Source organism: Anser brachyrhynchus (assembly GCF_964034855.1).
Source record: "Anser brachyrhynchus genome assembly, chromosome: 15".
In the NCBI taxonomy this organism is placed as follows: Eukaryota; Metazoa; Chordata; class Aves; order Anseriformes; family Anatidae; genus Anser; species Anser brachyrhynchus.
In genome coordinates this window covers 3373424-3391913 of record NC_137733.1, presented here as the reverse complement: position 1 = coordinate 3391913, position 18490 = coordinate 3373424, and the positions used below count along the sequence as shown (strand labels likewise).

General features: G+C 39.9%; 1 long non-coding RNA gene across 1 annotated transcript in view; it reads right to left on the bottom strand.

Annotated features, from left to right (window-relative positions):
• The window catches only part of LOC308178457, a 32231-nt gene extending 16246 nt beyond the window's left edge, over positions 1–15985 (bottom strand). Inside the window, exons 1-2 of the long non-coding RNA XR_013939776.1 lie at positions 7609–15985; positions 7323–7412 (exon numbers count right to left, since the gene is read on the bottom strand). This is a non-coding gene — a long non-coding RNA (uncharacterized lncRNA). The remainder of the gene's footprint in view (positions 1–7322; positions 7413–7608) is intronic.
• Positions 15986–18490: the final 2505 nt, after the last annotated feature.

Here is an 18490-nt window from a genome sequence, read left to right as displayed (position 1 = left end):
TGCTTACAGACATCTTGCAATGACAAATTACAGAATAGACAATTGGACTGTGTCACAGGCAGCTCAGGAATCCTACCAGGTGCCATTAACATAGCTACCATATTAACTGTAGGTCATAACTACTTAGTTTTCCACAATAAAATAAGCAAATATTGATTAGTTTAGGTGTCATAATTCTGAGTCACCATTTAGAGATATAAGTGTTTAAACCTTTCAAAGTCAATCTAGGACCATTACAGAAAATGCACAGTTACAGACAACAGTATTCTCCTGAGACTTAGGCATGAGACCCAAATATTCAAAATAAAACCAACACTGGCCTATAGCATCAAGAAGCCTGGACATGAAAGTCTTTTTCAGCTTTATGACTCTAATATGTATATTTTAAAAGAAATGTACATAATAGTTACAACCACTGGCAAACTAACTACAATGATGGTTAGAGTATGGGATTCAAAGTGCAAGATCTCAGGGGACCTTTTACCTGACAGACGCTCGGTAGTGGCACGTGAGCCTCACTGGAAGGAAGCCCTGTGTTGCCTTGCCAAGAGAAACCTATTCATCACATTGATCTAGCAAGTATCACTGCCAGCCCTGGCTATGGAGCTGCTGCTGGAGATGGAGAGTGCTGACCCACTAATGCTAACATTAGCGTGCTGCATGGCTGTGCCAGCAGCTGCACACAAAATTCAAACTCCATGGCTGCTTGGACCAGCCAAAACTATTTGGGCCATATTCTATTAGAGCTGATATTGCTTTTGCTCCAACAAGCAGTAACCCTACTGAGATTGGCTAATTCAATTTTGCCCATCTTATCAGATTTCTTTTTAATGAAACTGAACAATAGTTTCATTTGTTGTGTTATTAGTTTTCCCAGTGGTAGCAGCAAGACTAACTCTGCTGAAAGCTGAACAACAGTGTTGTGCCAGTGGTGACTGTTTATCATCACGATATGCCAGCTTCATATTGCAAAGTTGCCCTAGTCCATTCTTTTTTGTTTGTTTCCCATCTGTGGGGATTCACAGCTCAGAGGTCATCTTCCTGCCCCATCTACTTTGTGGATTAGCACGTACATGTATCCATGTACTATGTCCCCGAAGAGACTTGAAATGATCATAGAATCATAGAATAATTAAGGTTGGAAAAAAGCTCCAAGATCATCTGGTCCAACCATCACCCTACTACCAATGTCACCCACTAGACCATGTCCCTAAGCAAAACATCCAACCTTTTCTTGAACACCCCCAGGGACAGTGACTCCTCCACCTCCCCAGGCAACCCGTTCCAACACCTGACCGCTCTTTCTGAGAAGAAATATCTCCTAATTTCTAACCTAAATATCCCCTGGCACAACTTGAGGCCATTCCCTCTTGTCCTATCGCTAGTTATCTGTAAGACGAGGCCAACCCCCAGCTCCCCACACCTTCCTTTCAGGTACCTGTAGAGAGCAATGAGGTCTCCCCTGAACGTCCTCTGCTCCAGACTAAACAACCCCAGATCCCTCAGCCGCTCCTCACAGGACTTGTGTTCCAGGCCCTTCACCAGCTTCCTAGCCCTTCTCTGGACATGCTCCAGGGCCTCGATGTCCTTCTTGTACTGAGGGGCCCAAAACTGAACACTGCACTCGAGGTGCGGCCTCACCAGAGCAGAGTACAGGGGGACGATCACCTCCCTGGTCCTGCTGGCTACACTATGCCTGATACAAGCCAGGATGCCGTTGGCCTTCTTGGGCACGCTGCTGGCTCGTGTTCAGGTGAGCATCAATCAGCACCCCCAGATCCTTTTCCTCTGCAGAGCTTTCCAGCCTCTCTGCCCCAAGCCTGTCACATTGCATGGGGTCGTTGTGGCCAAAGCACAGGACCCAGCACTTAGCCATGTTGAACCTCATCCCATTGGCCTCTGCCCATAGACCCATCCTGTCCAGGTCCCTCTGCAGGGCCTTCCTACCCTCCAGCAGATTGACACTTCCCCCAACTTGGTGTCATCTGATCTGGGACACCGCAGGGATTGGGAGATACTCTGGACTGAATGGAGCAGGTCTCTTTTTTATTTTTATCTTTTATTTTTTTAGGAGTAGGAAGAAGGGGAATGATCATTTTATATATTCATACTTAGAGTCCTTGTGGCACAGACTACACAGGTTGTTGTCTTAGAGAAAACATCTAAATGCTACTATTGTGTTTATCAGCTTGAAATCATATCATCAATTAACCTTCAGAAGTGCTCAAAAGAAATAAATGCATAAAAAGTTGTTATTTCTTCTTCCTGCTGCTTCAGCTGATTTATCACATTACAGAGACCTACACTGCATTGGTGTTTGAAGGGAAATTGAATTGAGAAGGCAGATTCATTTGCATGATGCTCACAGATTTCTTTAGCTCTCTGTCTTTAGAGAAATGTTTTGTTTGATCCATATTTAGTGGTGGCAAGAAAAACAGACTGCCAGCTTCTGCATATTAAACCCTATAGCAGATTCATTCAGTGAAATGGCCCAGAATATGTAAAATACTTTTGCCTTAGTCTCACCTCATTTTGGTTTGTCAGAGGCCCTGATTCTAAACTAGAGAGGTAGGTCTCCTGCAGAACTCCTTGTCAGCATGGCTACATTGGTAGATGGACACACAGTGTCATCCAAAGCCAGAACATGCTCAGGTGAGAGAACTCATCCAAGATACCAGACAAAGCGCTGTCCTGCCCAGAATCAGGATTCAATCAAGGATTAAAACAAAGCATTGGAACAATAGCCTCCAGCTTTAACTTTATGCTGAAACTTGAACTCCTAGTTTACTCCTGGCCTTCAGGTAACATCTAGTTCCCATTCTTACTTTCAGATCCTGAACACATTATACGCTTTCAATCCTCTGCCTCATCACCACTACCTGGCTTATCTCTTGTAAAGCATGTTCCCAAAAAAAGCATTTGTGGAGATGTTTAAGAACTTAAGAGTTCTTAAGTAGAACTATTATTGCCAGAGCCAAATACACACAAGAATCACAGTGGTTATTGAGGGGCAGGTGAAAGATGAACTTTTATACTTGCTCACTGATTGTAGCTGAAAGTCTAGGCAAAAACATTTAGTCCTTACAACACGTCCTCCCTGCCCAAAGGCATTGTTGTCAAAGGTATTATGGTTAACAAAAAACACAGACATAAAACAGCATTTCTGCCAACTGAGAAAACTTGAAAGCTAAATTAGTGCAGATTATAATTTCCTTGGTACACCTAAAGTACACTACATAACATACAGGGCCAACAAATCTAGTATGGCACACTGGTCACCAGCATGTCACAGGGAGACAAACTCAACAGTGGTCTAAGAATAAATGGCTAAATGAATCCAATTTTCTCATCCAAATAAAGTAATAAGACACATTTACATTATATGGAAAAGAAAATAACCTGTTTAGGGCTGCCATCACAGCCACCCAGTCTCCAGCTTCTATCTGTTCGTGTATTTTTCAGCAACAGAGGACTATGCGCTGGTGACAGCCCCAACATAGCCAGTACTGCTGTGAGATGAGAGCTGCTTCACACCAAACTAGACTGAATTCCACTACATGCAGCATGCAAGGAACAAGCCGAAGTAAATTAAAGGTGCTTTTTGAGCTCAAGGTCTGTTTGTTTTTAAAGCATTTACAACAACTTAAATATTTTTGCCCTGCTTTGCTCAGTAAGGTAAAACGAGAGCTAGAGGCCCCAGTCGTGCTGTGCAGCTGGAGCACCCCGATTGCTGCTGTTGTTTCCTCACCAGGAATCATTTGACTTTTGAACTGACTGTAATGGAAATGGCTAGTTCTTAGCATTTTCCTTGTGTGCTATGGGCATACACTTCATGCCTGCCCCCTGGAAATATACCTCTGGCCTCAGAAGGAACACTATTAAGTAATTTCATTTTAGAGCTGAAATCATCTGCTCCACTTCTTGTTCACCTTATCCAGAAAAGTGCTGAAGACTTCAAAGTCCCCCAATCACAGTCACATAAGCTTTTTTCCTGAAACATTATTCTACAAATAAATAAACTAAATTATAAGAGGAATACCAAGGCATTCAGCAAATGTTCAATATAAGAGGTATTTAAATATTTACTCCTAAGCTAGACTGGAGCTCACAGTGTGTTTTTTAAAAAATAGTCATTATTTGCATCGTGGTAGCACCCGGGAACCTAGTCACAAATAAGACCCAATTGTATAAACCAAATGAAAAAGACAGTCTTTGCTCTAAAAAGCTATTACACCTAAAACAACCATGCGGTATTTTCAGCTACTTGGTATTCATTTTAAGAGCTGAGTTCCTAGTGTTCAGATGCACAAGACAGTAAATATATTCTTACTGTGAGCACCCTGTACATAAATTAAGAGCACAAGGAGTGTGTGCATCAATGGTCAGCCCTTACCTATCATAATTTCTCATTGCTCCATAGAAGACAGCAAAACAGAGACCATTTGTAGTGCACTTTTGGCAACTAAATTGCAGTCATAACTCTGTACCTGTATTTTACATATAAAAATATATTTTTAGGGATTTCAAGACTAAATCATTTTTTTTTAACCTTTTGTATTCTGAAGATGGTCTGAAGTGGGTTTTGTTTAATTATATCTACTGCAATATGGGGTTTACCTGCAAAACACTCTGGGCCACACTGATGATTACCCATTTTTTCTCATAGTTGAATAATAAAAACTAACATGCTATACCTTCCACACAAGAACATACACAAAGGCAAAACACGAAGGTACAGCTGTCTTTACCTCCTAAAATTGTGCAAGCTTCAACTTCTGCAGGATTAAAGAAAATGGTTGAAAATATAAAAAACAGTCTTACAAAATAAATACCTAGATATGTTTGCACTGTCTTTTCATAATTGTATAAATAATTTAAAAATACATAAATATAAAACTGTATCCCAGTTTCTGTAGTTCTACTGAAACATGTGACCAATAAATCAGAAAGCTGGGTATCTTCTTCTTACTAAATTAGTCTGCCAAACAATGTTCTAATTGCACTTTGATTTTAATGTTAAAACCCATTTCCATTATTTCACTGGATCATTACAACACAGTTTAATATTTGCCAATGAAGCAAATGATCTGCAAGTAACATTCACAGATGGTTCATGTTTTCTGTTAAGTCTACAAGCTAAGATTTCTTCTATATATATATGCATATATATATATATATTATTTTTTATTAACGTATGATCTCATACTTCATCTTTTCTCCCCAATTAAGGGGTGCAAAACATTCTTTAATTCTACACAGCAATTTTTTCACAAAGCATGCACAACAATGATATTCAAAAGCCTTTCTCTACTGTCTGACAGGACAGAAAGCAGGAGCTGGGATGTAATCAAGATATACAACTTTTGTTCATTATAAGGGCTATAAAAAAAGAAACGAAAACTAAACCCACACAGGTACCAGTTGTTTGCATCACTTCAGACAGTTAAAAATCATGGCAACTCAGAGATTACCTACTGTTTTTATTACTAAACAAAGTATGAAGAACTCTGAAGACCTACTACCTGACAATCCTAGACTGTTCCTGAATCATCATTAAGGCACAGTATCTATCTATGGACCTACTTTCATATGCCCATAATTCTATCTGAATATGAGATACTTATACTGTGATGGCTTACAATGAAAATAGGTATTTGTGCAATTGTACGATTTCCCAACCACACTTCCTGTGTCTGTTGTCTCTAAACAGTGATCACCTTCCAGCAAGAGAGAGTCCTGGATTAGTGAGCACCAGTGAGGGACATTATGAGAGCTCCTGGAGCACACTTCAGGCCAGATCGTTCACCCTGTAGTCAAATGTTTCTAGAGGAAATGGCTTCTTTATTATAATATTTCTGTTATTTCTGCAGTTAGCATTAATTTCAGTAAGATTGGTGACTAGATATCATGTAAGAGGCATCAACGTTACAGGAAAAACCCCAACAACTACAACTGAATTATAAGAGAGATTAAAAGCCACTCAAATACAAACAGAGCCACCAGATGGGCAGTTTGGAAGGAATTCACAAATCTTTTCATCCATCAGGGCATGTATGTGTGTGTGTGTCTGCACCTGCATGTTCCCTTTTTCTTGTAAGTGACTTCAGTAACTGCTTTAGGGATGTTTTCATCGCAAGCTTGTGCTTCTGTTGCTGGTTACAAATTAGGAGGCTTTTTTTTTTTCTGAATGCAGGGACTCAGCTCATCTTCTGTAATGCCCCCTTCTCCTTCCAAGTTCACAGCTTTTTGATTTTGCACTTGCTGCCCTCTTAAACAACTTTAGTCGAGTCTGCTTAATTGGCACCTCCCAGCAAAAGCAGAAAAAGCCAATTAAGTATTTGTACTACAGTTTGTGTGGGTACTTGTGCCAAACTATCAACTTACACTTCTAATCAAGTACCATGGAAGTGATGTATCTTCAGCTGACAGTCCCCACAGCCAGAGGACTTCTTTTTGCAATGATACTTGTTCACATCTGTTTAATGAGTCTGCATCACAAATAGGCAGAGTAAAAGTTATTAACTCATTAAAACTACTTGGGGATAGCACTATTTTAATAAGACACGTATTGCAAAAGACAAATGAAGTGCTACACTGACTGTCTGTCATGGTAGCTCTGGTGTATTGCTAGGAAGTGACCTGAATGAACAACAATACCTGTTACAGAATTTGATCCAAACAGAGATCCTTTGATAAGGGCTCATGACTGGGCACTCCACACAATGAAGATGCACTAAGAACAGCTATCACGCATCCCTTAAGTCCAATTTAAAGCCCGGGTAAAAGTTTGTTTTGTGCCCTGTGCTTCTCACCTCTGCTTTTGATGGCTACTCTGCAGCATTATCCTTTATTGTCTGTTAACCGCGTGTAAACAGACCACCTATTTTTTAGGACAAAAATTTTATTAGTAGCCTCATGCACCTTTTCTCCAAGTTTTCTTGGAAATTCATATACAATGTTTGCATTTATCTCTTAACATATAAAAGCCTTTCATGCCATTGCTACTGAAGTCCTTAAAGTACAACAACATTCAATTATTGTATCTTCCTCAGCCAAGCATCTTGTCTTTCTCTTGCCTATATTAACATTCAACAGTCCCTTGACTTCCTGCTCCCTGTCTCACAGCCCTTTTTCCACTTTCTCCAAACATATGTGCTGTACTCTTTCATGACACCCACTCTTCTCAAAGCACTCCCACACGGTCACTGTGGTGCTCCCTTTGTGGTGGGTCAACCTTAGCTATATGCCAGATGCCCACCCAGTGGCACCCTCACTCCCCCTCCCCAACAGGGTGAGGCTGAAATTGTGTGGAAATAACTTGCCTCAGCAGTGGGCTTGGGCAGCATCACATATCCAGTTCAGCTTTCGTATTCAGGAACGACTCCAACCAGTTACAGTAAGAGATTTTTCATCTGCATATACAAGAAAAGCAGTTGAAGTAGGACAGCCACGTGTTTGTTTGCATTGGGTAACACTCACCCGTGCCCTTTTTCTTGAGACACAAATCCCTACACAGCCAAAAAACTACCCTCCTCCCCCCCAAACATAGTCCAACCCCTGCATGAAAATGCAGTCTGACTTTCAGCTCCCTCACATCTGAAAAATGACCTTGCAGTCAGCAGCACTGTTCAAGGAAGCAGAAACGCCACTGCACCAGTAAAGCCTCTTGTTGATGCCCAGTTCCTCACAAGCAGTTTAGCTATGTTTGGAGACACGGGCTGAAAAATGCCTGAGACTTGAAACACAGGTGTACCTGTTTTCAGGTTTTTAGCTTACTACTTGAGTGATAGCAAAATGACCACACCTTTCAGAGGAAAAAGTAAAAACAAACACCAGCAAAAAAAGCAAGAATAGAAGACTTCTTGAAAAATGTCTATTTTGTATTTTTAAATAGTTACAAAAGTTAACTTTTTCATGTAGTATAAGCCTAATTCCAGTGTAAGAGTGTTCAGATGTTTCAATTAATATAATTGCAGTGAATTCTTTGATCTGAACTTGACAGGTGAAGGAGTTCTCTGGTTTACTGCCTCCATAAAGTAAAAAATAAAAAAAAAAAAATGAGGGCAGTTCATTCTGTCTGAGTGATAGTCTTTCACTACAAACATTTTAGGTTATTTTAAGTGCATTTGCATTTTACATAAATATATGTTAGTATTTCCATCACATAACTAAAAAGTACCCATATTATGTGGGATGTACTATAACAAACCTTGTATATAGAACAACTCTTTGAGTACTAGAGACTTGGCTGAAGAGATTTTGAATTTCAAGGAATATTCTTTTCTATAAAGCACCTTTTGGAAAAAAGCCAGTGACTTGTTTCTAACACATAGCCTTCTGTATTACCTGGCATCATTTAAAACACCACACAGTTGAAATAAAAAGCTGGGGGGACAAGACTTTATGACAATACATATCACTGAGACAGAAAAACCATAAGATAATTATTTTTTTGTTAACATTAAGTCTAATTAAAATAACAATAATAATAATAATATCTGTGTCTTCCAGCTTTCAAGAGTAAGTATTTAGTTTAAAACAATGAAATGGTCTACTTCTGACTGCCTCTTCAATAGTAGTTACTGAACCAGAGGATCTTTAGGGCAAATTTGTTTTACAATACTAACACAGGGTCTTGAAAGCAATATGCATGTGGCCCATGTGCAAAAGCCATATTACAATTTCTGTTAGCAAGACTTCACTGTATTTTAGGAGGCTGGGTCATGATTTATGCCAGTGCAGGATGGGAAGACTAGTTTAAATTTTCTCCATTTGTAAATCTCATTTTATGTTTTTCTATAAGCAAAGAGAGTTTTACCTTTTATCTTAGAGGTAGGTAGAGGACAACTTTGCTGATCAGTCTTACAGTTTCTTCTTTATGGTGTAAGTGCAGTAGATAGACGGAGCACCCCTGATATTTTTTGTAGTTTCCCTGGTGCAAATGGATCTGGCAAGAGTTGGGTTGGAGAAATGTAGCAATATTCAAAGAGGCAAATAAAAGCTTGCTTTTCCTGTACTAACAACAGAATACTCTTTTTTTTTTTTTTTTTTTTCAAGACTTAGGATTGAATAAGATTTTATAAATGTATGCACCAATGAGATAAGGTGGTTTTAGATGAGGAACATGTACTGGAGTTGATGACTATGCTGAGGAGGATACCACAGACCTAAGCCCCTAAGCCTGCTGCTTTACCATCAACAGAATAACTACTTTGTTTTCTAACATCACACAACACTGTCTCAGCCCAGACAAGAAAGGAACTGCTCCATTTGCTTCCACACGAAAAAAAGAGAAATTGTATCCTGCAAATTTGTAGTATATATTTATGAAAAAAAAAGGGGGGGGGGGGGGGGGGGGGGACGGACACAACTCAGTAGTGTAGAGGCTAAATTGCCCTCATCAGCAAATAATAATTTCAGGTGTACCGGGCTGAATGCAATTCTAATCTGAAGTTAATGGCTAAATAACACCAGATTCGTTCAGGCAGGAGAGCATCTAGAAACACCAGGTACTATAGGCATGAGTAGTCAAAGAATCCCAGAAAAAATATCACAAACTCTATTTAGCCTAACCCTAACCCTTTGGCCCTTACTGACTAGGTGCAGCTTGGGGTGGGAGGGAGAGGCCAGCATCTGCATTCAAGGCAAGTGAATGAAAAATACTCAGCAACTTTTTTTACTTACAAGTTTGAATATTAAAAATGGCTTAGGCTGACCAAGAAGAATTGTTTAATCTGAATTCTTACTAAATTAGGTACTTAAAAAGTGCAGGGAAAGCAACATGACAGAAGACACAGTTTCAAGCCTGTGATTCCCCTATACCCCCCTTTTTATTTATTTCTTCATATTTAAAGAATTTAATTAATCCATACAATTTTTTTAATACAATATAGTTGATTAACACTAGTAATTTCAGTGCCTTTTAATATAACAAATCTCTTCTGAGAAATATTCCTAGTTAATTATCCGTGACATTTTTTAAAGTTTGCCTTCTAACTAATTTTAGTGGAAATACCAATAAATTCTTCATTACACTTATTTTAACAAGGACTGAATTGGATTTTAGATGTTATGATTTTAGCATAATAAAAACCTGCAGCTCTCAAAACACACTATTCTCTCTTGGAGCTCTCCTTTGAAGTTTTGGAACTGAGGAGGAGGAGAGGTTTTCTGTCGTTTCACTTTAAAGTCAAACTGAATGACACTGGAAAAAGCTGGGGTGCTGGTCTGTGTTGCCTCCATTCACACCTCTGCCAAACCTTCTGCCTCTCCCCAACCCTATTCTCCCATTGCTCGTTTCTGTCCTTGCACTGAAGCATCCCACTCTCCACTAACACCAGTAGCACCATTTTAAGGCTGATCTGTAGACCTCTGGCACCAAAAGGATGGAGATAAGAAAACTCCACCCCTTCTGTGGAGTGAGTGCTCTGGCATTTGTCTGTGGGCTTGTTGCCCAATTGTTATTGTTATTGATAATCTCCTCTCTCTCTTCTTGCTTCACACACAAGCAGACATTTGCCATGTGTGCCCTATCCAGCTGAGGCTCCTTGCTGTGCTTCTGTGGGCTGTGTCACATTCAGCAACCCAAACCCTTTCAGCTAGAGATTAAAGATTGGGCCTACTAACAACCCACTCAGCAGTGCTGAGCACTGGAGAACTCTCCGCAGCACATATGTATATCAACTAAAAAGGTTATCTCCATAGCTGGCAGACAGGTATATTCCAACAGCACGACTAGTTACCAAACTTATGATAGAATCATTTGGGTTGGAAAAGACCTTCAAGATCATCTGGTCCAACCATCACCCTACTACCAATGTCACCCACTAGACCATGTCCCTAAGCAAAACATCCAACCTTTTCTTGAACACCCCCAGGGACGGTGACTCCTCCACCTCCCCAGGCAACCCGTTCCAACACCTGACCGCTCTTTCTGAGAAGAAATATCTCCTAATTTCTAACCTAAACATCCCCTGGCACAACTTGAGGCCATTCCCTCTTGTCCTATCGCTAGTTATCTGTAAGACGAGGCCAACCCCCAGCTCCCCACACCTTCCTTTCAGGTACCTGCAGAGAGCAATGAGGTCTCCCCTGAACCTCCTCTGCTCCAGACCAAACGCCTCCAGTTCTCTCATCTAATCCTCACAGGACTTGTGTTCCAGGCCCTTCACCAGCTTCCTAGCCCTTCTCTGGACATGCTCCAGGGCCTCGATGTCCTTCTTGTTCTGAGGGGCCCAAAACTGAACACTGCACTCGAGGTGCGGCCTCACCAGAGCAGAGTACAAGGGGAACGATCACCTCCCTGGTCCTGCTGGCTACACTATGCCTGATACAAGCCAGGATGCCGTTGGCCTTCTTGGCCACTTGGGCACACTGCTGGCTCACGTTCAGGGGAGCATCAATCAGCACCCCCAGATCCTTTTCCTCTGCACAGCTTTCAAGCCTCTCTCCCCCAGGCCTGTAGATCTGCATGGGGTTATGGGGTCATGGTGGCCAATGTGCAGGACCCAGCACTTAGCCATGTTGAACCTCATGAACCTTAGCCATGTTGTACCATGTTGAACTTGCTGCAAAGTTGGCAGATGCCAGTTCGTAGTCTGTAATTACTTCACATTCTTGCATTACACATGCAAATATTACAGAAAATGTAACAGAAAAGATTATAGATGCCAAAAATCTCATCAAAGTACCACCATGGACTTATTCTCAACAATGGAATTGGGGCACAGGTGAAGAAAACTGTAAGAAGGAAAGACTTTCTACCCCATGCATCTGATAGAACACCTATTAATGGAACACTGAGAAAGGACAAAAAAACCCTTACTACCTTGAATAAGACCATTCATTAAAAACATATGATGGGGTAACATTTCATGTAAAACTGTCATCCGTGGAGTTGTCAAAAGGCCCCAGAAAACGAATTCTAGAAATATGACCTCCACAGCATGGTATATGCTTGGCCCACCAATATCTTGGTGTGTGTCGCTGCTTCCTCCACCTCCTCCTCCTCCCCCTCCTGGACTGGAGCTGGTGGCATCTCCACGTCCTTTTCACTCCCACTGTACTCCTGGCAAGGCCAGGGTAAAGGAAACACTGTAACAAACGGGCAGTGGTGCTCTGGGCCAAGGACACACGCAGCAAGATCTGGGGAGCCTCGGCCCAGCAGGTGATAGCTCCAGGAGTAGGCCCCACACCATCATGGCCTCCACTTCCACATAGAAGCTCTGCTGGAATGAGCAAAGATTGCAGCATCAACCCTGGTGTCAGAAACCAAAAGGTTTTTATCCATGCTTTTGGTCCTGCAGGGTCATACAGATCATCCTGAATGAAACTGGAGAAGGACATTCTACACTGATGGCTGCTGTGTGGGATAGACCTTGGCTACCCCATGCTCCCCTAGTGGCCCCCATGTTTCCAGGCACTATCTGCATGATCAGTTTGGTTCTCTCTCCATTTCCTTCAAGGGCTCTCTTTATCTCTCTGATGGAAAGAAACTCATGGTGGATAGGACAGGCTGGTGTAGGGTCTGATTCAAATCAACAGTGGAAATGCAGAATGTGCCATTTAGGCCTCCCTCACCTGGAACAGGCCAAGGTAGTGCACTCACACATCCCTACAACCATCGAGACGTTGTAAAACCAGAATTGCAGTGGACTGCAATGTACTGCTTACTTTATTTGGGGAGTTTTTATAAAAACAAGCAAAACAAAACAACAACAACAACAAAAATGAATGCAGTACTCCAGGCGAGGTCTCACAGTTTCCAGTTTCCTTCATAGCTTTCCAGGAACTGATGTGGGGCTGACCAGACTGTAATTACCTGCATCCTCCTTCTTGTTCTCCTTTCTCTTTCTTTTTCTTTTTCTTTTTCTTTTTCTTTTTTTCTTTTTCTTTTTCTTTTTCTTTTTCTTTTTTTTTTTTCTTTTTCTTGTTCTCTTTTTCTTTTTTTTTCTAAACACTAAACAGCACTAAGACTAAGCATAGAATTAATTCACAAGGGAATTGTATGTTTTATGCCTGCATGGTCATAGGCCCAATATCTTGTCCAGTATTTCGATTTAATTTATCTGATCCTTTATTAAGCAAACCACACTGGAAGCTGAGAGTAAGCTGGGCCTGATCTTGTGTTCAAAAGGTGTTAGGAATTTCAGACAAACTGAGAGTGCACTATGCTTATGCAGCGGCATGCACAGGCACAGCTGCGTGGCAAATGTCTGTGGTAGCTTATGTGCATATATACCATCATCACATGAATTATACATTTCTTGTCGTGTAAAGTACTAAGCATATTTATGCATTTTTCTTGATTCTTTTTCACTTTACTGGACACACAATGATGTATTTTCCATCATTATATTAGACTTCGAATGAAGGCAAGTTCCTTGTTCAGGGTAAGTTTGTTTTTTTTTTTTAATTGCTACTTTTAAATTCTAGTGAAACAACAAGTAAACAAATAAAAAATTCATTAGAGAGAGGCAGCTCAACTTAGATAAAAGTTTTACAGCACATAGCTCTGCTTTCAAAAGCACAAAATCCAGTCGCCAGGTCATTAGCACAGCATGTAGCACCACAGAAATGAGCAACATTAAAACTTGTGTCGTTTGCAAGATTTACTAATATTTCAGTGTCTTAACAACAGTGTTTCAGCCTAAAGCTTCCCAAAAGGCATTTAAACATTTAAAATACCAGCTCCAAATGGCTATGAATACATTTACTCATTACAAACATATTTAAAACAATGCATTTGGGCTGCATTGTGACAACTTTGGGGCTACTGTGGAAAGGCAGAGGGAAGGCATGAAGAATATTCTTTTATTTTTTCACCCCTTTGCAAGGGCAGCCAGAGCATCTCTGCTCTTGAGCATGCGTGGAACGATTGCTACAATGTGCTCGTGGGAGTAGTTGTATGTGCAGATTACCTTTTAGTGTTTGGCTGTGAAAATTCCCCTGAAGAAGCTAACACTGATTACGATCCTAGCTTGATAGCTTTGCTTCTTTGAACACACCAAGTTAATTTCATGCTGAATAAGGAGAAAACTTATGCCTGTCACAGTGCTATATATCAGTCAGGGGCCAATAACAAAGGTCTTAAAACCAGGCTGACTAGGTTTGCGACAGGTCTTGGCTAAAAAAAAAAAGTGAAATGCAGCTGCCTTTGTGCTTTCTACAGCACAAATGAACTTTCGTTTGAAAGAGAAGGTAGCTAAGGAGGGGTACACATTATCTTTTAAAATGGCTTTGTATTATGCTTTTCAGCATAGGCCAAAGGCACTGTCTGGAAAGAATGGCTCTACAAGTGTGTTGGTGGGCTGCTTCTCTGCACAGACATCCCCTTTCCCCAGCTCTTTCTTGAAAGATAGCTTTTGTAGTTAGTCAACATAATTACTGAAAAAAAAAAAAAAAGAAAGAAAGAAAAAAGAATCTTTGGGGGTTTGCATAAGTCTTCTATCTGTTTGCTTCCCTCCCACCCCCTCAACTCTGCTATACTTAAATCTTTACTCGCTATTTGATCTTCGCTTAAACTCCCTTATTTTAATGTTAGGAATTGGAAAAAGAGTCTTTAAAATAAATAATAAAAAAAAAAAAGAAACAAACAAATAGAACCTCCACTGAGTTGTTATTTAAGTAAACTGCTTCTCCTGGATCAAATATAAAATAAGATGTCAGAAAACTTTCGTAAGCTGTGCTGTAGGAATGCAATTGCTACTGAAAAGAGTGCAATCACAGCTGCTAAATTTTAGTAGTAATCTTTTAAACTTTAGTAATATTTCCATTAAATACATCTTAGCTACAAGTAGCTCAATGTATAAGGGGAAGGCCCAAAGGTTTTGTAAATGCCTGTCATAAGGAAATTTTGCAAACTTTTGCAAGGTCCATCTTGAGGCATTTTCAGTTTTAAGTTAAGCTTTCTGAAAGACAGATGGCCAATTGTAAATGAGGGCATGGTACCAAACACTTAACAGCAAAAAAAAGTCTTCTGTTATTGTTTCTGTTATTTTTTAGGTCAGACTTTTATTTTTATGAAAGGAAGGAGTGTCCTATGGGCATTTTACAAACTACTGCTGATTTTTCTATTTATGTGGAGATAATTAGAAGTGGCTTGAAGGGCAAAGCCCCTAAACCTCTCCCCAAGACTACCAATTTCATCTGGCAAAAGTCTTTCTCCTGTTTTCTCCACATTATCAACAAACTCACAGGAGAGTTGCTTTGCCTTTGCAGTTGAGATTCTAGAAAAGCTTGGTTTTCAACTACCCTTAAATAACATATCTAGGGTGGATTATTACACAAAATGTTTGTGAAAGTATAAACACAAAATAAATAAATAAATAATGATTTGTGCTGTGCATACGGAGGAATGAAACTTAGTTGGAGAAAGGCCTGCATTCTGTTTTCTTTGAGGTCAAATTTATCTTTGAAGGCTGAAAGAGAATTTCCATATGCAGAAATTAGGGAGAACAGATTGAGTCACCCTCAGCTCCCAACTCCACAGAAGGCCTGATGAAAGATTGGCACCAGGGATGGCAGAGGAATAGCTTTAATCCCATTGGAATGAACTATGGAATATTAATTTACCAGGACAGACTGCATTGAATTGCTATGGCTCTCTTCCATGATTCAGCAGTTGTCATTGTGGCCTTACATGTAGACAGCACAAAGTTATCAGAATGTAGCTAAACCTTTACAGGTATGCAGCCTGTGCCTACATGTTGCCTTGCTACGCAAGTGACTATCACTAATCAGTGTTACTAGACATAACTGACAACTTGGAGTTCCTTTTTCAGGCAACCCGTGGTGATATCTTAATAATCCTGAGATGGCTGCATTTGCATTATGTAGTTATTCTTTGATCATGTTAAATATTCAATACACAGCTGTTTTCCTTAAGTAATGATCCATCAGCCAGAAAGCTCAGCTCAGTTCTTAGTACAGGTTGCCAGTCTAACCCCAGGGACAGTTGGAGCAATTCGGGGGGGGGGGGGGGGGGGGGGGGGGCGCTAATTGTTACTAATCTGTAGCTTCCCAAAGCCAATTTGCCATAAAAGCTCATGCTTTCTTCCTGTTGCGTGCCCGGGGGAGGAAGGAGGAGGACAGCTGTGGATTCTCCTGCTTTGGTGGAATTTTCAACCAAAAATTAAATACCTTCAGTGATGTCAAAAACTTTTATTTATTTGTTTGTTTGTTTATTGTAACAATGACACTACACATTATTAGTTCTATCACTCCTTATGTCAAAGTAGAGCTAGCCTATGACACATGAAAAATATACATAACCTATCCAAAACCAGCTTGTTACTTGGCTCATGCTAAAATCCTGAAATTCATTCTCTCCAGTCAAAAACATTTACTTCCATAATTTTGTATAATAAATGTTTGCTTTTAGACATCCATTCTTGAATTTACAGAAAACAGCTCACCTTAGATGATCAACTGCTCTGGTCAAAGCCCTGTAAATTATGACTAACTAACTAACTAAATATCAAATTTACACCATTGTCTCTTCTCTGATTAAAACACACTATTAATATTGTTGCACGCTTGTACTTACATGAAAAATATTTCAAACTTTTCTCTTTTAACACTGTCTAGTTTTCTGCAGAATGATCACAAGCACCATAGACTATATGAGTTTTCCTTTTCAGCAGCCTTAAAGTTATTTAAGATTCCTTCATTCTGCTCACTCAGCAACATGACTTCTGTTGCCTTGTTGCTAAGTTCCCTCAGCATACTGGCATAACTACCAGCACATTTTCTCTTTTTCCTTCCCCCTTCCCTCCTCTCTCCTTCTTAAACCTTAAATGTAATACTAGCAATGAGTAGGAAGAAAGTTATCCAGATTTCTTGGCCAATAGAATACACAACTTATCTGGCCAAAAGCATAGCATATCATCTACTTTTGCAGTACAGCTTCTTGTCCATTGAAGAGGAAAAACAAAAGAAAGTTAGTTTAGGAGAAAAAATTATCAAAGATGGTATCTGACCATCCTTTTACAACATTCATACACAGGCAGGAGATATTCAAAGCTACAGTAAGGCTTAGCAATTAGTGCATGGGAGAAAAAAGAAGTAATAAACAGCTAAATTTAACAAAATAAACAGCTGTGTCCTTTACGATTCTAAGAAGGTTAAGGAACCACAAAGTCTAAAAAGAACTGGCAGTTTTTGCCTTATACTAAAATATATAGTCACTATTACATACAATACAATGGTTGCTTCTCCAAAAACAATAAACAGAAGTAACATGAAGCAAAAGAAGCCTAGAAAATGTCAAGATTTTTTTTTTTTAATTGACAGCTGATTTCATTAACTCAGACACCAGCTGTTGCACTGGAAAATGTTATATGATTTTTTAAGTTATCACAAATAGGTGACAACAATATTTGTAAATATTGTACCATTCTAACTAATCTTCATATAATACAATTTTTAGAAAACGATGTGGCAATTGGCAAGTTAAGATCTTAATATCTCTTTGAACTAAATTTGAAAAAATTACTTGCTCCTCATTCACTCATGAATCATGAACAAAATGAAATTTTAGTTTAGGAATTAAATTGGAGGGGATAAGAACTTTCAAATTTGGGAAAAAGTGCAGAAATCTCTAGGTAAATAAAGCAGATCTTAAAAGTGTCTTTTGTCAGTAGACAAGGCAAGTGTAGGCAAACATCTCTGCTGAAGCTGGACCGCACCTCTTTAGGTGACTTCAGTTATATACAAAACACCTTGAAAAGACCAGAAAAATCAGAATAAAATACTGTAACCAGTACTTGGGGAATTTCCACTAGTCCTGACTGTAGCTTGCTGTGTGATGAAAAAGTTCTGAAGAGCTCCCTCTGGATTTAGGCAGATCAATGATAAACATTTCAGTTGACTCGGCTAGTTCTGCTGCAGCTGTAATTGACAGTACCTAATTCCTTCTGCCCTTCTGTAAGAGTAAGATACTTGATTTCTGCTTCCACAAATCTCCAGTTGTCTTATGATAATTCATTTCATGGGGGACCTGTTTCTCAGGGTGTTGCATTTATGACACACAATTTTCCTGTCTCCAACCCTATGGTAGGCTCCACACAGCTGTAAAATTCTACTTAATGGTGCCAGGAGGCAGGCTGACCGAATGCGACAGAGGTGAACAACTCAATGAGAGCACAAATTTACACATATTTCCATTAATCTGGCATTGGGTAAAAATACTTCTCTGTTGACTTCCCGTCAAAGTCACTGAGAGTAAAGCTATAAAAGAAGATTATAAAAAAGTAGGCCATGTTTCTCTGCTTATCCTATTCATGTTGCCACTTCACATTTTCCAGAGATAAGAGTCTTCAGATTGGACTGAGAAAGGATGATTGGCACAACACTTTGTGGTGATGCATGCCCTCCTCTTAATCTCAGTATACGAATTACATTTTCTCCCCACTAGGGGACAAAGTCAACTGAAGGCTGGGTTAAGTGAACAATTTCTATACCAGGGCCTAGTGGCAGGTCACATTTTAAA